The 26,338-nt window shown below is 42.9% G+C and overlaps 1 long non-coding RNA gene and 1 other non-coding gene across 3 annotated transcripts in view; both read left to right on the top strand.

The window, feature by feature from the left end:
* LOC129397320 (uncharacterized) overlaps positions 1–26,338 on the top strand; it is a 136,996-nt gene that overhangs the window by 60,033 nt on the left and 50,625 nt on the right. The window lies entirely within an intron of this gene.
* Positions 10,649–10,750, top strand: LOC112439115 (U6 spliceosomal RNA). Its single transcript, XR_003027421.1, has one exon. It is a non-coding gene; the product is annotated as a U6 spliceosomal RNA (small nuclear RNA).

Below are 26,338 nucleotides of genomic sequence, written 5' to 3'. Positions count from 1 at the left end.
AGTCCTCTGAGCCCCTCTCTTTTCTGTCCTCACTCACCCCTATGGGACCTCATGCTGTTTCCTGGCTTTAGATATCATCTATATCCTGACCACTGGCAAATATACTCGCTGGCCCTGGCCTTCCCCTTGAATTCCAGACTGGTGCACCTGAGCTTCTCCTTGACATCTGCTGCTCTCGGACATTCAGTGGGCATCTGAAGCTCACCATGTTTGAATCAGACTTCTGATGTTTCCACCAAACCTGTTCTTCACATCTGTCTCCAATTTCAGTGAATTCTTCAATTGCTTAAGATTGGAGCGAACGTTCATTCCTCTCTACTTCTTACACCCCACATGAAACTACCTAGCAGATTATGTTGGTTGGCTTGAGAATCAGGTCACATTCTCCCCCCTATACTAACCCACCCTGCTCCAAGCCCCTATCAGCTTCTCCCAGCTCCCCACAATAGCCTTTTAATGATCCTCCTGCATCAGATCTAGCTCCCCTGCCCTCTCCCCTCTGCACTGCTATAGCCTTCTGTCAACATCAGTAAAATTAATATCAGTTTTGTCAGTTAAGTCAGCCACAGGGATCCTGTTACAATCAGATCATGTCATTCCTCTGAGCAAAACTCCCCCCTGGCCTCCAGCTCACTCCATCCAGACCAAAGTCCTCATGACGTGCGAGGCTGTGAGTGGCCCTGTCATCCTGACTCATCTCTTACTTCTCTTCCCCATTCCTTCTGTTCAAGCCAACTGCCCTATGCACTATGCCCTGAACACGCGACACACCCCTGCTTTGTGTCTGTGCACATTCCGTTCCTTCTGTTCCCGAAGGTATTTGCATGGCTCCCTCCCTGACTTCCTTCGACCCTTCATTCACACCTTCTTAGTGCATCCTTCTCTGGCCAGGGACACTATGATTTCACCCCTCCTCCCTTCACTACATAGCCACTTCTCCTCTTTGCTTTAAATATTCTTATACTAACACTTAATAGCTAACATTCTACATGTTTTATTATTTATCTTGTATATTGTTGGTCTCCCCAGTGTCTTACTAGAATAGAAGCTTCATGATGCAGGGTTTTTTTCGACAGCTTTCCCACCCCAGAAATAGAAACAGAGCCCAACCCATAGTTGGAACTCAATAAATAGCTATACAATCAATAAGTGAAGATTCTTTTTAAAACCTTTTTCATATGCCCATCTTCTGCTCCATAGACATTGGTGTCCCCTTATCTCATTGATATTTTCTTTAGGGTATTTTATCCATGCCCTGGGCTTCACCTGGAATGACACCATGTGATGGAGAGCAATATTGTCCCATAGCTTTTATTTCTTCCTGAAACCACACCCTTTTCAATACAACTTTGAAGCAGAAGCAGAATATACATTCTCCAGCCAACTGAAGATGGACTCAACTATGTGATTTGCTTTGGGAGTCTTAACAAACATGTGGAGCCTGAGTCCAGCCAAGCTTAGCAGCAATGAGCAGAGCCCCCACAGCTGACCATCTCACATGCTTCTGAGTTTGGGGAGGTAGTTTGTTATGCAGCAGTAGCTGACTGATACATATTTTAGTAACCCTCAAGTTCATTCCTGAGTCTAAGTCTCTATCCTGAGTTCAAGGTCCAAGTTCCACTTTTTAACTGCCTCCTGGACATGGGTCCTGAACATCTTGCAGGGATTTAGCAGGTGTCTTTCTCATCTTCCACCCCATTCCCAGCCAGCTCTGAATTAGCCAGGACACTTTAAATTATCAGGCAATTAATTGGCTCATTAAACTGGAAAGCCCAGTGGCAGGATAGACTTTGGGTCAGCAAATCCAGTGGCTCCATGCTGCCATCAGGGATCCAATTTGTTCCTGTCTGGCTGCTTGGCCTTCTATTGTGTTGGTTTCATTCCAAGGCTGGCTGCCTTCTTGGACCTAGGCTGGCTGCTGTTGCAGCCTGGGCTTCTTTAGACACACACAATAGCCGGGAGGAGGTCTTCCCACAACTCTCAAGCTCAAATCTAGAGCTTTATGCTGGTTGGATCACCCTTGAAGTGAGCAGTGTGGCCAGGGGAATATCATTTGCTGAATGGCTCAGAACTGTGCTATTTGAACCACATCAGGTGGATGGCGTCTGGCTCCTTGACAGAGACCTGTGGTGGGGTGGGGACCTGTAGAACTGGCATGGAGTCCATTGCCCCAAAGAACTCAGTTACTGAACAATGGGAGAGGAAGAAAGGATGTCAAGGAGACCCTGGCATCTGCCACATGTCCCTTCTGTAATTCCAATATTTATATGCCGTCTAGTGGTTGTTTTGTTTGGTGTTTTCCTAGCTCCTGGTCACTCTCTTGGTCACCAGGTCTAGGACTCTCTAGATACTCTCATATCTTTTTCTTTCTCTCTCCATTCTCACTGCCACTGCCTGTGTCAGTCCCCCATATCTCAATTACAATGAATAACTTATTGCAAAATGCTAATATGATATTATAGGAACATCAAGCAATACTGCTAAGTAAAAAGAAAAAGAGTGAATATCACCCACACTACCCAGAAATCACAGTTCACATTTCGATATTTGTCCATTTGAATTATATTCTTCAAAGATTTTAATCAAACTGTATGACTGGGTTTAGAACAGCAGCCTGGTCTGGACTGTGCATGGAGTTAGGTGATTCCACACTTTCGAGAACCCTTTCTGGGTTTTGAGCTGGCAAATCCATCCATGTGCTTGTGGGTATTTGGGGACATTGAAGCGGATGCACAGCCATTTTTTTTTTTTTTTAATTTAAAGGAGGCTCAGGAGCTCAATAGGAAGTGCTGAAGCTTGGCCACAGAGATGTAGAGATGTGTCTGACCTGGAAGAGTTGGTGGGAAGGGGATAGAAGACAAACTGCCGAAGGATAGAGTGATTCCTGAGAGAAAAATCACATGAGTAAGAAGGCTGGTGGGGGGAGGTGTGAGGAAGCAGGGACATTTCAGGTATAGTGTGGGGGTACACTGGAACCTTTTCTGACCCAGTTTTCATTTTCCTTGAGGAAACAACTTCATGTCCTGAAAGTGCAAAACTGAAAGGGTTCTTTTGGTAAGGTCCCCAACTCCCAACCCCTTCTCCCAGAGGAGACCCAATGGAGGAAAGAAATCAAACGAAAACATGTAACGATGAAAGCATTATCTGACCGGATGGAGAGAAAGATGAGAACCCAAGGTTGCCAGCAGCCACTGAGATGCGACTAGTTGACGGTGGCAGCAGAGGGTGGCAGAGGTACTACTATTACCATGAGCACTAGCGGGCAGATGGGGAGAAGGTAGGAAGTGCCGCAGATGGGCTGTCAAAGGTGGCTTCTCCAGCTCTAGGTGGACAGCTCTCTTCAACTGTGTCACCTCAAGTGGGAAGATAGTCCAGAGGGCCCAGTGATAAACAGCTAACATGATAACATGAGCCTTTCTTTCTTTCTTTCTCTCTCTTTTTCTTTCCTTCCTTCCTTCCTTCTTTCTTTCCTTCTTTCTTTCTTTCTCTTTCTCCTTCCTTCCCTCCCTCCCTCCCTCCCTTCCTTCCTTCCTTTCTTTCTTTTTTTTCCTTCTTTTTCTTTTATTTGAGACGAAACCTCACTCTGTTGCCCAGGCTGGAGTGCAGTGGCATGATCTCAGCTCACTGCAACCTCTGCCTCCTGAGTTCAAGTGATTCTCCTGCCTCAGCCTCCTGAGTAGCTGGGATTACAGGCATGCACCACCACACCTGTCGAATTTTTGTACTTTTAGTAGAGATGGGTTTCACTATGTTGGTCAGGCTGGTCTCGAACTCCTGACCTCAGGCGATCCATCCACCTCGGCCTCCCAAAGTGCTGGGATTACAGGTGTGAGCCACCATGTCTGGCCCTAACATAAGCATTTCTAACAAACATAAAATAAAGATAGTCAACCCCCCAAATTCATACTCAATATACTGTCATACAAACTGAATCTTTTCAATTTAAAAGTGTTGAGAATATTTTATAGTCAATTTGAAACTTGAATAGAGAAGTTAGTGACCACGTGGTTCATATAATTTCGTATTTCTCGGTCCTTTCCTGTTGTAAAGAGCCGTGACCCTTTACGCCAGCTCCACGCTGGTGATATATAGCACTCAATGAAACCAACACCTTATTGAACCATCAAATATGTCAAAAGGAAATTTAGAACAAGTGGCAGGAAAAGCTTCATAGCAGGAAAATCTTATGGGAACATAAAATTATTTCCCAAGGAAGTTGTTAAAAATCCATTATGCGAGCCATTTATAAATGTGTTATTTATCAACATCTTGCAAAAAAAAAAGTGAGACAGCACATTACCAGCAAAATTCTTATACTGGCAAGCTAGACCACATGCCTCAATAGCACCTTTTTTCAAGTCCACTGATGATTTAATTTATAGCATTCCTTTTTTTCACGTGATAAAGAATGTTATTTGCTTGCAATATGATATGTCATACCAAAATGAAACAGTTGCTTTCTGAGAATGAATATGGAAAGATATTTTTTGTTATCCCTCATAGCTCTCAATTCGTAAATCAGTGCAAAATACATGTGAAAAATCTGTGCAACTTCAAATAAATGTAATTTTTTAATAGTCAGATTAGTTATGCGAATATGTCCTCAGATGACACAAAATTGATTTATTGCTGATTAACATGATGTATTAATATTAACGGGGTTATTAGTACATATTAATTTAAAATGACCCAAGGGAAAGTTGGTTGGGAAGGAAGGCATCATAGGGAAAGCCTCTGGTTGGGAAGGACAATGGAGAAGGATGAGGTGGAAGAAATGGTGAGCAGAGGGCAAGTACAGTCCAGGATTGGGAGGGAGTGGGTTTAGGGCATTTCATATAATAAAGATTCGTACTCAAGGCTGAATGAAGATGGTACCACTGAAGACCACTGGCAGAGCTCTTTTAAAAATCTAAAATATGGCTGGATGCAGTGGCTCACGCCTATAATCCCAGCACTTTGAGAGGTGGGTGGATCACAAGGTCAGGAGTTCAAGACCAGCCTGGCCAAGATGGTGAAACCTCGTCTCTACTAAAAAATACAAAAATTAGCCGGGCATGGTAGTGGGCACCTGTAATCCCAGCTACTCGGGAGGCTGAGGCAGAGAATTACTTGAACCCGGGAGGTGGAGGTTGCAGTGAGCCGAGATCACGCCACTGCTCTCCAGCCTGGGCGACAGAGTGAGTCTCCATCTCAAAAAAAAAAAAAAAGAAAAAGAAAAAAAACCTACAATATGATTTTTAATGTGAGATCCCACCATAGAGGAGAAATTAATTGGAAAAAATTCATTCATATGAGCCACCCTGATCTATGCTTCAGGGATATCTCTATACATGCCTAAGGCCTAAATAACACAATGCACTTTTAGACATCAAAGTCTGAGAAAAAAAAATGGTGTGTGGAGCCCACAAGATATCAACTACCAAGTTTCTAATTTACAGAGCAGCCTGAAAGGATCAGAGAACATTCTGTAACCATGTCTGAAGTGACCACTGTAAAGTTCTTCAAGCTATGGAAAATATTGAAGTCAAATATTTACAGTACTGAAGGGCCCACATGCAATGGAAAATAACCCCCAAATTGAGAACATCTGGGGGAAAAGTCTAACGAGAGCCAAGCAATGAAAGCAGCAATTAAGATGCAGAATGCATTTGTGGAAGGCTCATGAAGAAGGGAGCCTTTTTTTATTTTTCTTTTTCTTTTTTGTTCTGTTTTTTAGGTAATGAGGCTACCTTCCTGTGGTGAGCTTCAGGGAAGTGATTTGATTCTGTCTGACTGAGTTTACAAGCTGCCAAACGAAAAAATTGCTACTTCCCATTTCATGAAATACAGTAATTACTGATGTATAGAACTTGTAGAGGATCTTAGACATTAAAACACTGGAGAAGTAAAACATATGCATATATAATTATCTAGGATCAATCAATTGAGGAATGTTTTATCTGGGTTATAGAAAAACAAGAAAGGGAGACAATTTAAAGAGAAGAAGAAAAGTATTGGCTTTGTTGTAGTCAAGTCCTGGATCCATGTGTTACTTATCATTATTTTAGGCCAGTTGCCTAAACCTCTCCCAGCCTCAGTTTGCACATCTTTAAAATGGGACTCTGATAAAGATTCATTGACAGAATTGCCAGGCATCGTGGCTCATGCCTGTAATCCCAGCACTTTGGGAGGTCAAGGCGGGTGGATCACTTGAAGCCAGGGGTTTGAGACCAGCCTGGTCAAACGTGGTGAAATCTCATCTCTACTAATATTCAAAAATCAGCCAGGCTTGGTGGCTCATGCCTGTAATCCCAGTACTTTGGGAGGCCATGGCAGGTGGATCACTTGAGTCCAGGGGTTTGAAACCAGCCTGGTCAACACGGGTGAAATCTCATCTCTACTAATATACAAAGATTAGCCAGGCTTGGTGGAACGTGCCTGTAATCCCAGCTACTCTGGAGGCTGAAGCATAAGAATCGCTTGAACTTGGGAGGTGGAGGTTTCAGTGAGCAGAGATTGCACCACTGCCCTCCAGCCTGGGTGACAGAGCAAGACTGTCAAAAAAAAAAAAAAAAAACAAAAAAGATTCATTGACAGAATGCAGACGAGGCACACAGCCTTACACCTGGCCTATAGAAAGTGCAGACCACCTGGTGTTTGCCATTACTATTATTGTCGTTGTGTTGTTGTTATTGTTGTAAGTGTTGTTATTACATTTTTACTTAGGGAAGCAAGGTGTCAGAAGGAGGTTAAGATTCTATCAAACAATAGTGGCCTAATGAAAAGGACTTATAAATTTTTAAGGGTTGAAACTCTCTTGGAAGCCACATAAAATAATGGGGTGAAGTGTTTTTTTTCCTTTGATGAGAACAGTTGCATGAATGCACAGGAATGCCCCTGGGGTATGTTAAGATGCTCTCATGTTGAATGTACTTGGGGGGGGGGGCGGGGAAATTAATAAAACCCAATATGAATGAACAAGGCCTCACTCCCCAAGTTTCCTCTAATCTGATATTTATAATAGGACATCATACAAGGGTAGATTCTCACAGCTGCTGTCTGGCTTAATACAAATGGTTTTGAAGTCTTGGATGCCCTTGGACGTGTGTTATTTATACTGTGCATGGTATACTCATTTAGCATTTCCACCTTGAAAACCTCCTGTTACTTAGGCATCGAGAAAACTTTGAAGTTAAGAAAGTTATAAACTTCAAAAGATTGTTATTGGTTGAGTGTACAGGATTATGGTAGGGAATCAGAAGAGGACAAAAGAATCCAGTGGTATTCAAATCATGTTAGAGACCATTTGATGTCTGCCTGCTGTTTAGGGGCTGAATAGCAAATTGCAAAGAACTCCTAATCATAGGTATGGTCTAAGTGCCTATTAGAATACCTTGAGCAGTTAACAGTAGCAGCAAAAGTCTATTAAAAAAAAAGTCAGAAACATCCAAATTTGTTGTTGGTCAAACAGGTTGGCTTAGTTACTGGCATTGTCAATGACACCAGTGGCTAAAAAACCATGATATATAATGATACGATAGAATACATATAATCATCCTTTCAGAACTGCAAGGGATGGAAGGAGATACCGTGTCTGTTCAATGCCTGATGCAAAGCTAATGATTAATTCAAGTTCTTTTTGTTTTTCCTCTTCTTCCCTTCCCAGAAAACCAAATAAGTGTCCCAATGACATTTTGCCATGGATGTTCCCACTGTTGGAATTACTGTCAACGATACGTGTTTAGTGGGTGAGGACCCAGTTTTCTTCCTGACCTGTAGGAGGGATGGAGGAAGATGGCTCTGGGTGCGGGCAGACATGTGATGGTCAAACCCTGAGGAGGAGGAACATTCTATGCCTGGGACTGCATCAAAGCCCCTGAGTTACCAGTGATTGTGCATTCCTCTGGAATCCCTCTTTTTCCTGAACCCCAGGTCTTAGAATGGCTGCTCATAATCTAGAACAGGGTGGGACAATCAATAACACATTTGCACCTCATAGGCCTGAAGATGTAAGTTCAGGGCCCCGTGTTGAGAAGAATTGTAAAGCTCAGTTGGAAAGCAAGCCATGATCAATTAGTGATGCCATTTAGAACTGGGTTTTCATCCACTAAACAAGTAACATTGACAGCAATTCCAACAGTGGAAACATCCATGGCAAAATGTCACTGGGACCCTTATTTGGTTTTCTGGGAAAGGAAGAAGAGGAAAAATAAAAAGAACTTGAATTAGTCACCTGCTTTGCATCAGACATTGAACAGGCACTTTCAGACATGGTATCTCCTTCCCTGCCTTGCAGTAATCAATTATGGAGAAATCAATTAGTGATGTCTGCCACTGGCTAGGGCTAAAGGAAGGCAGCACACGCCAGCTTGTGAGAATTCCTTTCCATAGTGCAAGATTTGGTTCAAATACCATCTTACAACCATATCCCAAGATTTAGAATTAAAGCAATATATGAGCTAAAGGGTAATGAGATCATCCCTATCATTGTTTCTATAATTTAGGCAGTTAATTTACTATACTACCTTATATTATAATTTTTTCTTATTCTTACCACCAGATTATAAGCTCCTTGAAGGCAGGCACTTCTTCTAAATCATCCTTACGTAACCATGATTCCCCCTCCCTCTCTCTCACTTCCAACTCTAATGCATGCATTCAGGCTTTCTTCTGGTGACACATTCAAAAAATGTTTGCTGAGCCCCTATTAGGGACTAGAAGTGACAACAAGAGGACAAGGCTCAGCTCCGTGGACCTTGCGGCTCGGCATAAGGCAGGTGCCCAGAAGTTCTGCTGCTAAATCTGCCTGCTGGACTCATGGCATCCTACTCCTAAGGCCTGGCCAGTGGTGACTTGGGCTGTGGCCGAAGCTGAGTGAGCATTAGGGACCAGCACTGGGTGTAGAGCAGCCTTCCGTGGCAGGGCCTTAGTGAGAGGAACTCAGAAGAGATGCTAGCAGAAGGTGGGAGGTGATTGAAATGCCAGAGATTCAGGGGGTCCCAGGGACTAGTTTGCTAGCAGAGGTGGTTGCATTTTCTCAAATTTCTACAAGTTTCTGGAGTAAGCTTGGAAAGCCAGGCAGCTTCTGATGAGTAAGCAGAGGCTGCCACCACACAATGTGGGGACTGTAACTCCCGCCGGTCAGCGCAGAGGGAATGCCCGTCTGTCCTGGGGTGCAATGATCAAAGGCTTCCTTCATGGAATTCTCCCCCTGCATTCCTGCTTTCTTGTGAGAATTAGTTAGACATTTCACCTTAACTTCACTTATCGGAAAAATTGAAAGGATAAGACTAAATTATTTTGTATCTATTGAGCTAATGTTTGCATTTCTAACTTCCTAAACCGTCTTACCTAGGCTGCTTGAAAGAAGTGTGTCCTAGACTTAGAATAATGTTTAATTTTTAGGAGATGCCATTCTCTTTCCATGGAAGGTCAGTAATTCCAAAGAAGTCAATATCACATTATCCAGTCCTTCTGTTAACATTTTGATTGCTTTCTTTGTCAGAGCCTTCTTGTCTCAATGGTGAAAGGTATAAACGTTTCAACAGCTGTGGAAGAAATGTTTATTACCCTTCAGTTAGGCAAAGAGATCCGTCTTCCCCAAAACAATGCTTGGGGTTAAAGACTTGCCTCCCCTTTGCAATTTAGTTTGCACCTTTATTTCTGAGAATGACTTCAATTCAGGCAGTTGATAAATCAAGGATCTGACTACAAGAAAACCCCCTCCTTCTTGTCCTCTGTGGGCAAAAAGGATGGTGTTCTGGTTTGCGGTGGTTGTTTTGGGAATGAGTGTTGTTTGATTTTCCTGTAGAGGTTTCTCAAAGAAGCTGACTTGATTTTTCCAGGTGCCCCAGTCTGTTACATCACTCCTAGGCATCAAGAACAGCTCAAAACCTCTATGCTGCTGGAGATGGCAAGTTAGGGTAGAAATCCCCCTGGTAGAAAATCAAATAGCTTCAGGTTCCTTGAGGTTCTCACCTTTTGCCTCAATCTTCTTTACCTGTTAGTTCCTTCCAGTATGGGAAAACCCCTGGAGACACTGCAATGCCAGTGGCACCAGGAGACCCCATGTGAGGGCCATTCTCATTAGGAGCAGTCAGACCCCCATGGCAGTGCCACTTTCATCCCGTATCCCATGCTTGGAATCCTTCCAGTCTCCCCAGTGTCAGTGGGACAAAGTGGAAACACTAGAGTCCTCCCTGGGAAGGCACAAGTGACTCCAGCCAAGTGCTCTCTCTCCCACCTTCCAGCCTCTCTGGTAGACACGTCCTGTTCCTGGCGACCTCGGGCATCTGGGCTTTCCATGTTCTGTGCTGGCAATGGCCTCCAGTGGCCTCCGGGGCCCTGCCCTGTGAACATCTCTGACTATGACCCACACTGCAGAGTCCAGCCTCTGTCACACACTGAATGGCCCAACCACCTGTACACACACTTTTTCTCCACCTCCCTAAGGACTATGACCCACACTGCAGAGCCCAGCCTCTGTCACACGCTGAATGGCCCAACCACCTGTGCACACACTTTTTCTGCACCTCCCTAAGTTAATTATTATGTACTCCATAAAGGGATCTTGGAGATCATGTAGTCTGACACCCCATTTAATAGGCAAGAATATCGAGACTTAACAGGCAAAAGAGTTAATTCACATAGAACCCAAGGGTCCTGGTGTATACTTGAGCAGTACATACACTAAAATTGGAACAATGCAGAGAAGATGAGCACGGCCCCTGCACAGGATAACATACAAATTCATGAAGCATTCCATCTTTTTATGTTTATTCCAATAATGTTCATGATAGCAAAGTCAGGAAATCAACCTAAGTGTCCATTAATAGATGAGTGGATAAAGAATATGCCGGGCCGGGCACAGTGGCTCACGCCTGTAATCCCAGCACTTTGGGAGGCTGAGGCAGGTGGATCACCTGAGGTCAGGAGTTTGAGATCAGCCCGGCCAACATGGCGGAACTCCTTCTAAAAATAGAAAGAAAATTAGCCGGGTGTGGTGGTGCACACCTGTAGTCCCAGCTACTTGGGAAGCCGAGGCATGAGAATGGCGTGAACCCGGAAGTGGAGGTTGCAGCGAGCTGAGATTGCACCACTGCACTCCAGCCTGGGTGACAGAGCGAGACTGTCTCAAAAAAAAAAAAAAAAAAAAAAAAAGGAAAAAGAAAAAGAATATGTGGTGTATATATTCAGCCATAAAAGAGAATGGAATCATGTGTTTTGCAGCAACATGGATGGAACTGGAGGCCATTCTCCTAAGTGAAATAACTCAGAAACAGAAAGTCAAATATCATATGTTCTCACTTAGAAGTGGGAGCTAAACAGTGGGTCCACATGGACATACAGGAGAATCCTTGGAGACTTCAGAAGGTGGGGAGGATGGGAAGTTGGTAGGGGCTGAAAAATTACCTGTTGGGACCAGTGTTCATTATTTGGGCGGTGGGTACACTAAAAGCCTAGACGTCACCACTATGCAACGTAGACATGTAACAGAACTACCTTCCTACCCCCGGGATCCATAAGAATAAAAAAAATACAGTGGGGAAAAAAAGAGCCCCAGGGTCATTTCTACTACACTGCATTGTCTTTTATTTTGTTGTCTTATCAGCCTTTTTTTTTTTTTTTTTTTTTTGAGATGAAGTCTCACTCTGTTGCCCAGGCTGGAGTGCAGTGGGGTGATCTTGGCTCACTGCAACCTCCGCCTCCCAGGCTCAAGCGATTCTCCTGCCTCAGCCTCCTGAGTACCTGGGATTATAGGCGCATGCCACTACCCTGCCACTAATTTTTATATTTTTAGTGGAGACAGAGTTTCACTGTGTTGACCAGGCTGGTCTTGAACTCCTGACTTCAAATGATCCACCCACCTCATCCTCCCAAAGTGCTGGGATTACCTGCATGAGACACCACACCCGGCCCTCTTATCAGCTTTTGTTGCCCATCTGTGAATCTGTCTGATTTCTCCAACCAGATTCTCAGCCCTTTGAGAATAACTATGTCTTGTTTCCTTTGTGCTACTACTTATTTCCTTTGTAACAGTCAGCAGAGCCTGCAAAGAAAGATCCTCTGGCTGAATTGATGGATAACAGCTGTGTGCTTTATAAAACAGCAAATCACCAGGACACCCATCTTGGAGACTGTTGTGACACTCAGAACAGGGGCTGTTGAGCTGCTGATACCAGAAAGCAAATCGTGCCTTATCATAGAGCAGACCTGCTGGACAGAGATGGAGCGGTCACTTGGTCCAGTGTTGTAATTGTTCAGTGCAGACGCCGAAGCCCAGCATGCTGAGGTCATACAGGTATCTGGTACTGAAACCGGAATTGGAACAATGTCCTGCCCTGCGTTTGTCACTTCAATGCCCCCCAGTTTTCCTGGACAAAGGTTTGCATGAATAGGAGCTGAGGGAGGTAAGGAGGAAGGAAGAGAAGCTGCTGCACTGAACAGAAGTCAAGGTGCTGTGCCTCTGCCTGTGTTCCTGCAGCAGGACCCAGCAACCGAGGCCGAGGAGGCTCCCAAACTTCTCCAGTGTCTTTCCCAAGCTTCTGCTCTTCTTTCTCTTTTCAGCTAACCTCCAGGCTCTCTATCTTTTTGTCCTTAGGCTATAGTCTCTGATTAAGATATACTCGCTTCCCGCTTAATGGAACTCATCACATCAGGTCCTACCAGTCCCCAGAACTCCCTTTTCAATTACAGAAAACGGCCCGCTGATCTTGGAAAGGGCTGGCAGGCGAGGGACCCTCCTCAGACTCATGATTCTTTTGGTCCTGCTTTTCCAAAACTGCTCCCGTTTCTGTCTCTGCCTTCTGTCTCTGTCAAACAACCACTGTCAACAGTTCTTTAAACCAAAAATCATTGCTCAGGAAGCAAATTTGTTTGCGGGAAGAATGACAGTCTGTCGCCGTGCAGAGGGTGGCGTTCATTATGGTGCTTGAAGGAGTTCACAGGTTAGGCCAGACAACGCCCAGCGCGTTCATCAGGCAGCTTGAGCACGGGTTGTCTTCCGCCTTCTTGCTGGTTTGACATCGTGGGTAAAACCTGGTCATTTTTCCAGAAGGATTCTGAAGAGATTGTGTAAATTGAAGAAATGGCTTGCTCTTGTTAGGAAAGCAAAGCCAACTTTTGAGATATTCAGGGAATGTGAGGTCTAGTGGACTCTTTTACTGCCAAGTTTCTTATCATGAGAAACCGCTCTCAGCTCCTTAGTGGAAGGAAATGAAATGTATGCAAAGCATTATCGGCTTACTCAGATAACTGCACCAGCGTAAACCAGGTTGTGACTAATTTGCAAACTTAGTGCAGGGAAGGTCCTTAGACGTGATTCTGGAATTGCCAACCCTATGAGCTTCCACAGATGCCATGGGCCACTTTTAGAGCCCACGGATTCAGCATGTGGCTGTTGGGAACAGGCTTTGCTATGAAAATCAGTGATGGCTTATAATGCCTCTAACTGCCATATATGTTTTCACAGGATTATTATTTATGATCTCAAATAATATTTCCATCTGATTAGCAGTGAAACAAACCAGGATGTGAGGAAATGGGAACTTAATTAAAGGTTGCTGCCCAGTCAGGGTGGCATTCCAGACCATGGATCCTGTTATGTAGGAGGGACGCCCAAATTCGCCCAGAGCATGCCTCCCTTCCTCTTCTCATGCAGCCTCTAACTCGGGGTGTCTCTTGCAATGCCACTTAGAATAGTTTCGCCGAAGATGTAGGTGATTAATCAAGGCCCCGGGTGTCACAATGGCCCATTGTCCCAGAAGGCATTCCTTTGGCCGGCTTCTGACCTTTTCTCTTGGGGCAAGTGTGCATTTTCCCAAACTCTTAATGGACAAGAACTCACAGACAATGGCCCTGCATGTAACTTTCATTTGCAGGATGGAACAGGGAATGTTCGGGTTGCTGGAAGGAGGGAAAAGGGCATGCATTAACTCAATCTTTGTATTCTCATCAAAAAACAGACACGTATTTTGAAGAGGACAGCTTTCCACTCGGTTTTTTATATTTAAAAGAATCAATTGTTCATAAGCCCATCGTGATAATATTAAAGGAAATTAAAATAAAAGACTCACTCACAGTCCTACCACTCTGACACTCTGGAAATCTAATTATTTCCGTTTACCGTGTTTCCCTCTAATCTTGTCCATATACAAAGTTTTTACTCAGTTGTCATCAAAGCTCCCCTGGCTTTTAAAAGAATTACATTGTGATGGAGATATCTCTTTTAGATAGTTACGTACCATTATTAAAGATTCAAAATATCATTAATTTCCGTCAAGCTCTATTATGTTTATCATCTATCACTGTGTCAGCACACTAATCACTTCCTCAGCTGCCTCAGGACTGCAGCTTAACTATTTACTTTTAATAGAAATCGGACCACTGCAGCCTTTCTCTGCACCAACAAAGACATGCCATTTCATGAGCTGTTGATCCCTTGAAGCAAGTGAAGTCCTTTAACGGTCTCCTACATGGTCGAGATTTTTTTTAGATGATGAAAATGAAAGGTCAGAGAAGTCTGTGGAAACAAAGAGACTCATCCCTATTCTCCTGTAGTCCCTGGATGATGAGCAATTGTGGACAGCAGCCAGCCTTTACACAGTAGTGTGGAGAATTCTGCAGGAGGGATGCTTCTTCCAACCCTGTGTCCCCAGGCTTGGCTGACAGCTGCCCAGGCAGCTGAGATGAGGGAATTGGCTCAGGTTACCCTGAAGGTGCAAGCTTGGACCCTGGCTCTTTCTACATGCACGGTCCTATCCCTGTAAGAAAGCATGAGAATAGGGGCTTTGGAATCAGATACTCTGGGTTCAAGTTCAGACTTTCACATTTACTTAATATGTGATATCAGGTAAGTTATGTGACCTTCCTCATTCTTGTTTCTTCATGTTTGAAATAGAAATTATATTGCTCATTCATTCAATAGATATTGATTGAGCACAGTTCTAGATACTGGGAATATAACGGAGTTTACAGATGAGGAATGGGGAGGGGGTACAGATGCTGATCTAATTGTCATCCTGTGAACTGCAAGTGCATTCATTAAGGAACAGAATACCATGCTATGAGAGCCCGTTAAGAGGGAACTTGAACTTGTTAGGCACGTCAGAGAATGAGTTCACCAGCTGGGGACTGGAGGGAACAGCATTCCCATTACAGGGAACAGAAAGTAGATAGTCTCTATACTAAGAGGAAGCATTGTCACCAAAGGTTCCACAGAAGTAGGGGGGCCAAGAAGCACAGGGGCCAATGGAGATGTGGCGAAGGGGTAGGAGCCGTGGTCCCTGTTAAGAATTCCCTCCCTGTGATGGTGAATTTTAGATGTCGACTGCGTTAAGGGTTGCCCAGCTAGCTGGTTAAGTGTCATTTCTGGATATGCCTGTGAAGGTGTTTGCAGAAGAGATTGGTGTTTTAATCAGTAACTGAGTAAGGAAGGTCCACCTTCACCCAATGTAGGTGGTCACCATCCAATGGGTTGAGGGCTCAGATAGAGCAAAACACACACACACACACACACACACACACAACGCAAAGGAAAGAAGAATCTCCTCTCTCTTTTGGAGCTGGGACAACCTTCTTCTCCTGCTCTCCTGCTCTTGGACATCAGAATTCCAGGCTCTCCAGCCTTCACACTTCAGGATTTTCACCAGTGGCCCTGGTTCTAAGGTGGTTGGCCTCAGACTGAGAGTTACCCTTACCTCAACAGCCGACTGATTCTCAGGCCTTCAGACTTAGATTGAGCTATGCTCCTGGCTTTCCTGGTTCCCAAGCTGGCAGAAGGCCTATTGTGGAACCTCTCAGCCTCCATAATTGTGTGAGCCAAGTCCCCTATTAAATACCTTCTCATATATCTATTTTTGTATCTGTCTATGTGTCAATCAATCTATCTACCCATCTATCTATTTATCCATCTATTTATCTTTTCTGCCCTAACACATCCCCTAAGAGCAAAGAGAAGCCATGGAGGGTGTAGCAGTGCCTGCTATAATGAGACACGGGCACTGAAATGTCTCTCTCACTGCAGCATAAAGCTGGTATTCCCGGTGAGTTGGAGCAGATGCAGGAAGACCAATGGGTCTCCAGGGAATTCACCTGGTTTCCTCTCTATTCGAATCTGGCAGCTGGCTTAGTTCTTGGGATAGCGTTAGTGCTGAATAAATATTTGTTTCAGTGAATGAATGATCTAAACTGATGATTGTGGAGATGGGGAGACTTAGACGGATTTTAGGCATACTTAGGAGAGAAGGTTGACATTTGTTGCTGCCTGGTCTGGGGAGGTCACCATCCAGGCACCCTTGCTGATTGTGGTTGGGACTCCATGTCTGGGTTCAACTTCACAGTGACCTCAGCCGGGACGACTGGAGCCCGTTGGCTCTGCCCATGGTTTCCATATAGAAGATTAAATTTTCTCTCGTATTTCCCTCCTGGCCTTTTATTTCTGCCTCCCGCATTCCCCAGTGTTCCCCAGTTGTATCCTAGTCAATTTAGAATTAACACCCAGTAATGAAAAAAACAAAAAACAAAAAACCCAGAAGTGGCATGTTGTTTAAATTCCATATCCCTCTGCCTGATATGTTTAACCTTAATATTGTATAAGTTCATTCCTAAGACCATGAACTCTTTCTTAATGAATTGTCGTATATTTCATGGACAATGTAAACCACGCAGTACGTATTCATTGCTGAGTAATGATATATTCAGCCTTGCAGGTTCATCCTCAGTCAATATCTCGGACCATTCTGTAAGCATCATTGTCTCCAGAATATTCAGTTTGAGCCTTTGCTCAGTCTCCAAAACGTTCTCCGTTGTTGGCTACATTCCAGAAAACACATTTGCCCCACATAATAACAATAATAATAACAATAACAATAATAACATCAGCAGCAGCTGAAAACTCTGTAGTGCTTCCCATATGCCAGGCACTGTTCTGAGTGCTTATTTCACAGAAACATGCCTTCTACACTAATCCTCCTGCAAGGTTATTGAGTTGTACGAAAGAATTATCTCAAGAGGGCTTTACAAAACACATCCATACTATGTACAAACACTATATATTTGATAAGACACTATCAATAGAAAATGAGCCTAAACACTGTTTACTTAAATATATGTTTAAAGTCCTTCTGTTTGGTTTGTAATATTAAAGTGTTTTTTCTATAAATGGTACATTCCTTCATTTAAAAATTAAAACACTTAGGGCTGGGCATGGTGGCTCACGCCTGTAATCCCAGCACTTTGGGAGGCCGAGGCAGGCGGATCATAAGGTCAAGAGATCGAGACCATCCTGGCCAACATGGTGAAACCCCATCTCTACTAAAAATACAAAAAATTAGCCAGGCATGGTGGCACGTGCCTGTAATCCCAGCTACTTGTGAGGCTGAGGCAGAAGAATCGCTTGAACCCGGGAGGCAGAGGTTGCAGTGAGCCGAGATCGTGCCATTGCACTCCAGCCTGGGCAAAAACAGCGAAAGTCCGTCTCAAAAAATAATAATAATAAATAAATAAAACATTTACAGTAAAGGATTCTATAATATTTTCTGTTTTGAGGAGCCTGAACTCAGGTGGAGATGCACAGGCAATGGACCTAGCCCCGAAGCCTGGTGGCATCTCAGGGCTGTCCCATCCGACCAACGAAGATGAAGGAATGTGTGATAAAGCTGAAGACTGTTAAGGATTTCACAGTGTTTCCACTCTTTACTTTTAACTGTGCTATAAAAATTCATTTCCCTACTGGAACTTGGCTCTGCAGGTTTAAGTTTGAAAGGCTAAAGTCACATCAAGCCATATTTCTCCCCAAGTGGAAAATAATAGACTACTTGATGTAGAGTGGATCTATGATGAAGAATGAGAGTGTGAGAAGAAAAGAAACTCTTTTAAGCAAATGAAAGTAAGACTTTGGTTTTTATTTGGAATTCCTAGAGCACTCTTTTGATGTTTAAAAATTGCCTGCCAAAATCTCGTGGTTTATATGCAGGTAATGGACATCTTCACTCTGGTTTTGACATTTAAGAGGGTCTCGTCCTAAAAGGCAGAATCTTAATAGAAACACACTTTGGGTTAAAAAAATAAAATATGGGAATCCACTGTTTTCTTACTTAAAGTAGTTAAGATATCTGGCAATTCCCATTAGTTCTGAGCACCAACCGCTACACCCTCCTCCACCCCAGCCACACACACATCCCAAGGGCCAGAGATGTTGAATCTAACTACTTCTTCTCTACTCTAATGGGTGGGGGGATCGGGTAGGCATTTGTTCACCTTGGGTCTGTGTTCACATACTTGATTCATTTTATATTATAGTGTACACTTGCCTGAGTTTCTACATGGTCTTTTAACTGTTTTGTTCAGTGCGTTCAACGTGATTCAATCACATTGAAGTACCAGAATTTGCTCATCTATTTCTTTGTTATTCAACATTTGAGTTGTTCCTATTTTTTTCTCTAACAGATATCACGGCAACAATTAATTTTTAAATATAAATTATAGCTTCTTTTTTTTTTTTTTTTTAAGATGGAATCTCACACTGTCTCCCAGGCTGGAGTGCAGTGGCACTGTCTTGGCTCACTGCAACCTCTGCCTCCCAGGATCAAGCAACTCTCCTGCCTCAGCCTCTCCAAGTAGCTGGGACTACAGGCACATGCCACCACATCCAGCTAATTTTTGTATTTTTAGTAGAGACGGGGTTTCACCATGTTGGCCAGGCCGGTCTCTAACTCCTGACCTCAGATGACCCACCTGCCTTGGCCTCCCAAAGTGCTGGGATTACAGGCGTGACCACCATGCCCGGCCAATTATAGCTTCTATTTAATTATTTCTTTAATCATTCCTGCTAGATAAATTTCTAAATGTGGGAAAACAAGGTTAAAAAATTTAGTTGCCAAAGCACAGTGATCTAAAAAAGTTTGTATTAATGTACAATGCTATCAACTGTGTATTACATACACACAGATGCACGCACACATCTGTGTATATATTAGTTTTATCCCAACTTCACCACCAACAGATGTTATTATTTAAACTATTTTCTGATTTAAGTTTTAAAAGTTCACATATGCTGTTATGTTAATTTTTATCTTATGTTATTTTATATTTCATTTTACGTTATTTTTATCTTTATGTTTATTCAAGTGCTGGTTTATTATTTTTATCTGCTTATATGTGGATATTTTTTGTAGTTGGCCTTGACTCATTTTTTTTATGAAGGTCTTAAGTCTTTCCAAATATGCATGAGTATTTTCAAAGGTTATTATCAATATTAATCATATTTGTTGACATAATTCAGGTAAATATTTTATCTTACATGTCTCCTCCTCCATTTTAGTCTAGTTCTTTTTATTTTAATCAGTGCAGTCAAAATTTTCAACATTGCATTGCCCATCAGTCTGCTTTACATTTCCTTGAATTTTGAAAAAAAAATTTATTATTTCTTCAAAGGTAGGATATTTTCTGCTGATTTTTCTCTACAAATATATTTGTAATGATGAAACAATCTCCTTTATTCAGGGATTATGGTGTAAAGTATGGATATAAATTAGGTTTTCTCCAAATTGCTCCCTGATTATCCCAACATTATTTATATTACAATTCCTTATCCTTTTGTTTTGAGAAGATTGCATAATAATATATTATTCTGGGTCTATTCTGCCATGCCTATTCCATCCTTTCATCTTTATTTTCATTTCTTTGCAATTCTACTTGGCATTTTATTGCCATGGGAGCTAATATTATGTTTTTTAAAAAGGCTAAGGTTTATTTTCTTCTACTTGGAATATTTGTTAACATACCCACACAGGGAAGACTATGTGTTTTGTGGAACACAAAACTTACACCGTATGAGTGCCCTCTTAAGAAAAACAAGACAAAATAATTAATACAAAACTTCCAAGCTCCCTCTGTGAAAGACAGAGAGCAAATGAGGGGCCCTGAAACCTCTGTGTCCTTAGCTTCGTGGCAAATTCACCTCTATTTTATTTTTGCTGAATGAATTTAACAATATTTGGCTGAGTTATTTTAAAAAAAGGTCTTTATTTATATTTCAGTTGGAATCACGTTATATCTGTGAAATAGAACACGATGTTTCTCTACTTTATTTGTCTTCTTTTTATACTCCTGATAACACATTCTAATTTCGCTCATTCATCCAGCAGCAATTTATTGAGTACCTCTTCAATAACTTTGCAAGGATTTTTTTTTTATTTTATTTTTTATTTTTTTTTATTTTTTATTTTTGAGATGAAACCCCACTCTGTTGCCCAAGCTGGAGTGCAGTGGCACGGTTTTGGCTCACTGCAACCTCCACCTCCTGGGTTCAAACAACTCTCCTGCCTTAGCCCCGCTGAGTAGCTGGGATTACAGGCACACGCCACCATGCCCAGCTAATTTCTGTATTTTTAGTAGAGACGGGGTTTCGTTATGTTGGCCAAACTGCTCACGAACTCCTGACCTTGTGATCCGTCCGCCTCGGCCTCCCAAAGTGCTGGGATTACAGACGTGAGCCACCGCGCCCAGCCGCGAGGTTTTTAATAATGATGATATGCAATTCTGTTTATTATGATTTCAGATTCTTGAATGTTTTATAAATGGGATCTTGAATTTCACAATGGTTTTGTTTGTTTCATATAATTAATGACTTTGCTACTCTTTGTATATTTTTCTTATATACAGAGGGGTCTTCTTCTTCAGAGGGTTTTTTTTTAAATTATGTTTATGTTTTCAGTAAGTTTGTCTTTTAGACTTTTTGGGGGTGGAGTCCAGTCATCTTAAACTAATCATATTTTTAAAAATCTAAGTGTCTCTGCTTTTCCACAGTTCCCCATTACCCGTTTTGAAAATTTTTAAAAACTATATTTTTAATTGTTATAACAAAAAAAGTAACATAAAATTTGCCATCTTACCATTTTTAAGCATATAGTTCAGTAGCATTAAGCGTTTCTGCGATATTGTTGTGCAACAGATCTCCAGAACTTGTGCGTCTTGCAGAACTGAAACTCTGTCCCCATTAAACAACCCCTCCCCATCCCTTCAGCCCCTGGTAGCCACCACTCTGCTCCTGTCTTCATGAATTGGACTGCTCTAGGGACCCCATGTAAGTGGAATCATACAGCATTTCTGTTTTGTGACTGGCTTATTTCACTGAGTGTGATGTCCTCAGGGTTTATCCACGTTGTAGCAGGGGTCTGGATCTCCTTCCTTTTTAAGGCTGGATAATATTCCCCTCCATGTGTGTATATTGTATTTTGTTTATCAACCTGTTGCTGCATCCCCATTGCCCTTTGATGGACCCCGACTCTTCTCCCTGCACAGCCCAGTCTCCTCTCTCCTGGCTTCATCCTGGTTTGTCCTCCACTGTCTAGTGCTGCATCCTCACTGCTTTCTTCCTGTCCCTCAGAAGATGCCAAGTGTGTTCCTACTCCAGGAACTTTGCTAGCACTTTCCCTCCACCCTTGATGTTCTTCCCCCAACTTTCAAAGGGCTGGCTCCTCTCAGCATTCAGGTCTCATTTCCAATATCACTTCCTCACAGAGGCCTGTTTACTACTTAAATAGAGGCTCAATCTCTGCCGCTTTCTGCCATGCTACCTTTAAAACCCGTATTCATTACGTTTACCATGACCTGCCATTCACCTGCTTATTTATTCCTGCAAACCTTGTTTCTGTCCCTCCATAGGTGTATTAATCTGTTCTCACATTGCTGTAAAGAACTACCTGACACTGAGTAATTTGTGAAGAGAAGAGGTTTAACTGACTCACAGTCCCACAGGCTGTACAGGAAGCATGGCTGGAAGGCCTCAGGAAACTTAAAATCATGGCCAAAGGCAAAGGGGAAGCCATCACGTCTTCACATGTTGGAGCCGGAGGAAGAGAGCAAAGGGGGAAGTGCCACACACTTTTGTTAAGCTTGTTCTCGTGAGCACTCACTATCATGAGAATAGCAAGGTGGAAATCCGCCCCCAGGATCACCTTCCACCAGGCCCCTCCCTTAACATTGGGAATTACAATTCAACATGAAATTTGCGGGGGGACGCAGAGCAAAACCATATTAGAAGATAAACTCCATGTGGGTCAGAAGATTACCTAACTAACCACTGCCTCCCCATGCTTAGAGCATCTGGCAGCAACTTATTAAGTATCTCTCCAATGAATTCATTCACCATTATTTATTTTTCTCTTGTGTTATTGCATTGCGGGGTACTTAAAAATATAGGAAAGTAATGGGATTGGTGGTTATCTTTGTTTCATTTTTGAACTTGAGGAAGTCTTTAGATTGCTTCACTCTTATTATGTACGTGATTATTATTATGAATAGTTATGCATATTATGAATTATATTATGAATCTTATTATGAATGAATGAAGAGCATTTAAACATTTTAAGGAGGGTTTCTTAAAACAATTTTGCTAGAAATCTATGATGAATGATACTAATTCTGCCTCAGCGTCTATATGATATGTTATTCTTTGTTTGTCTATCTAAGCCTAAGACAAACCAGCCCCCACAGGAAGGCCTGGATTAGAGATCTTCACTCTGAAATAATGGCATGCTGGAGTGTTCTCAGTGGGATCAGTTGTCCGGCGCTGTGTTAGACAAATTAACTGCTTTGTTTAAAATGAGTCACCCTTGCATTAAATGACTCCCTAAAATTATTTTGATATTGATTGCAACAATTAAAACTGACAGTATCTCTTTGACTGCAAAACAGGGGTGCATAAAGCCTGGACCATTTGGAGATGCTGAAATACGGCACTTCATGCATCTGGCCTCTTTGTTTACAACTGTTTGCCACTGACAGCAGTTAAATTATCTCAGCAATGTCTTTCCCAGACATATGCAGACATCCTATGTGGCAGGACCCTGCCCCATCAGAACAAGAAGGCCTGCATTGGAAATCTTCACTTGTAACACCAAGGCCTGGGGCTGTGCTCAGCTCTGCCCACTGCCTCGGGCTTCCTGGGTCTCCTTTCCAAAATCCTGCTATTTGGAGGAGGCAGCACACTGTGATGGGAGCGGTGTCTGCCTCTAAGTCAGTTTAGAGTAGCTGGGCATCCTGCTAGCTGTACGGCCCTGGGCAACTCATTTACCATCTTCGTACCGCCGTCATGGTATATAGGTCTTGACAATGCTAACCCATGCTTATCAGGGAGGTGGAGAGTATCCAACATGGGAGTAGAGTACCTGAGCCAGAGGCGGTGTTCTGCAAACAAGAACTATTCTTATCATCATCAGAATCCTTCCTTGCCACTCTTCCAGTTTTTACCAATTAATTACCCTGGTAAAAATACACCTCTCTCTCTCATCTTCTTTCTCTCCTCTGTCTGTTTCTTTTTTTTTTTTTCTAATGTTCTTGCAGCTGAACAGATTTTTTTATTTTTCAGTCTAATCATAGCAGCGCCCATTTGAATCCATATTGAAGCTATTGTTTCAAAACATTAGCCTGGCCCACAGATTGAATTTCAGATTTGGAACCCTTCTGTCACACAAAGCTTTTGATGAAATCAGTTGACTCTTTCTGGAATTATTCTGAAACAGACCGAAAAGTGAACATGAAATGTCAAGTCATTGGACTGAAACTGAAATCTCATTTTAGTCAATGAAACCAGATGTCATGGCTATCCTGGAAAACCTTGATAAGCTGAACACATAGCGGAGCCTTGGTTACATCTCAAAGAAGGAACCCATGATGAGAAAAGCCAGTCTAAGTGATGGCACACTCCAGCAGCAGCCTGTGCAGGGGAAAACCATGGTGTTTAATCCTGGGAATTCACACTTGGTGATGAGCCCGGAGGATGTCTAACCCAGAGCCATGGTGTATGAGGCTGCAAGGGCTACCATAACTCAGTTCCATTGACTGGGTTGCTTAAACCACAGATATTTACTGTCTCTCGGTTCTGGAGGCTGGAAGTCTGAGATCACTGTGTCTGTAGGCTTGGTTCCTTCTGAGACCTCTCTCCTTGGCTTGTAGACAGTCATCTCCTCCACGTACCTTCACGTGGTCTTCTTTCTGTTGAGTCTCTGTCCTAATCACTTCTTCCTATCAAGAGACTGGTCATGTAAATTAGGACTTACATGAATGACCTCATTTTAACCTAATTGCCTCTTTAAATAACCTGTCTCCAAATATGGTCACATTCTGAGGTACTGAGGATTAAGACTTCAGCAGATGAATTTGGGGAGGGCACAGTTCTGCCTATGACACATGGATTTCCTTGTCTCTCCTGGTGCTCCGTGGCCTGTTTGGTTTCTTGCAAGTTCTCTAACCTACAGAATTAAGTGACCTCTGGCTCGTAATGTGTTAATCAAATGGCCAATTGCCCTGATATTATAGTGGGGATGATTCAGTACTTTTCCCAAACTTTGAATCATTAGTGCATGAGACTTCACATTCTTAAGTTCTTTTCCTTTTTTTTGAGGCAGAGTCTTGCTCCTTTGCCCAGGCTGGAGCACATTGGCACGATTTCAGCTCATTACAACCTCTGCCTCCCAGGTTCAAGTGATTCTCGTGCTTCAGCCTCCCCAGCAGCTGGGATTACAAGCATGTGCCACCATGCCTAGCTAATTTTTGTATTTTTTAGTAGAGATGGGTTTCACTATGTTGGCCAGGCTGGTCTTGAACTCTTGGCCTCAAGTGATCCACCTGCTTCAGCCTCCCAAAGTGCTGGGATTACAGGTGTGAGCCACTGCACCCGTCCGGTTCTTTTCCTTTTCTTTCATTAATAATTACTTTAGGTAGTCTGTAATTTGAATTTACTTATTTTTCAAGGGAGTGTTTCTGAAACACAAGTTTGAGAACTAAATGTTTCTATATTTTGTATAATGTTTTATGGTTTATTAACACATTTTAAATACATATGTTTTGGACTCTGAAAAATAATGCAAACCTTGCCACTTCTGTATCTGTATTGATTTCAATTTCCTGGATTGAAGTGACAATAACATGGAGGGAGTTTTTTTTTTTTTCATTTTTCACATAGACCCAGATGACGTTGAGCAGGTAGCCCAATTTAACCTTTTGTTTTTTGAATGAAGCTAATAAGATTAAATGTTGGAAAACAAAAGATATTACATTTATTTAATAACAATGCAGGTCTAAAAATCCAGGCCAGTATTAAAAGCTGAGCAAAGAAAAACAACAGGAAAGTCAGGTGGATAAAATTGGCCAACACAGCTATAGACTCCAAAAGAGAGGACCTTGATTTGGAGCAACTAGAAAATGCCACCCTCTGAAAGAGAAGCTCACAGTGACCAATAGAAAATTAATGAGCTCAGGCACCTGTATATATACACCAGGAACTGAGTCATTTGCCAGCGTGCTCAGAGGTTCAGTAGTGTTTCCGGCGGTGTGTGCTGGAGAAGGTCACTTCTGTAAGGTAATACAGGGATTGAGGGTGCCTGAGTATGCAGACCTCTGTATATTGTTCCCCTTTCTTAGAGAGCTGAAATGCTCAATAATGCTTTAAATGCCCTGAGAGGCCCTACAAGGAAAACAAGCAAATCCAGGTTAATTTTATTTAACCTAGTGTTTTCTACAAGGGGTTTGACTCTAGGCCTCTCATTGTAGGACCACATTCACAGGAGGTTAGCGTAAGCCTCTCACATGCATTATCTCATTGAATTCCCTTACAGCGCTACACAATTTGCCACTGTTAGTACCCACATGTGATGAATAATGAAACAGAATCTAACAGCGATGAAATAAACTAACCTCAGGGAACAGTGAGTGCTGGAACCTGGGCTGACTCCCTGCAGCCTGCACAGAGGCTGTGTCCCACACACTCCCCACCCAGGCACACCAGCAGGCTCTTCTGAGCTGCCGCAGGAGCTGCCCAGTTCCCATGAGAGGTCCATCCCCTAGGTGGAGATAGAGAAACTGGGCATTCAGAGCCCAACAGCTCTCAAGTACTGTTCCTCTTAAGGCCACCCCCCAACCCCTCATCCTCTGGTTGGTGCTCACCAGTGGGTCAATGGTAGAAATTTTGTTTTCCAGATTGGTTTATCGACTTTGAGAGAAGAGTGTGCTTTGCAGACTGGCCTCTGTGAATGCATCATCCTCCTCACAATCTGAGCAGGGCTTCACAAGGTCACAAGGGAAGCACTAACTGTGGACATTCAGGAAGGGTCGTACTTCATCGTGGGGGCTGTCTTGTGCACTGGGGATGCTTGCGAGCATCCCTGGCCTCCACCTACCAGAAGCCAGTAGCACCCCTCACCCTCCCCAACAGGTTGTGGTGACCAAAAATGTCTCCAGCCATTGCCAATGTCCCCTGGGGGGCAGAATTGCCTGGTGAGAATGACTTGAGTTAGAGCATTATGTTAATTCACACCCCCCATCCATTTGCATGTCTGTGAGCATGAATCAGGCCGCA

Source organism: Pan paniscus, chromosome 13, assembly GCF_029289425.2.
Source record: "Pan paniscus chromosome 13, NHGRI_mPanPan1-v2.0_pri, whole genome shotgun sequence".
In the NCBI taxonomy this organism is placed as follows: domain Eukaryota; kingdom Metazoa; phylum Chordata; class Mammalia; order Primates; family Hominidae; genus Pan; species Pan paniscus.
Note: the sequence above shows the minus strand (reverse complement) of the source record. Positions and strands in the feature narration are given on the sequence as shown.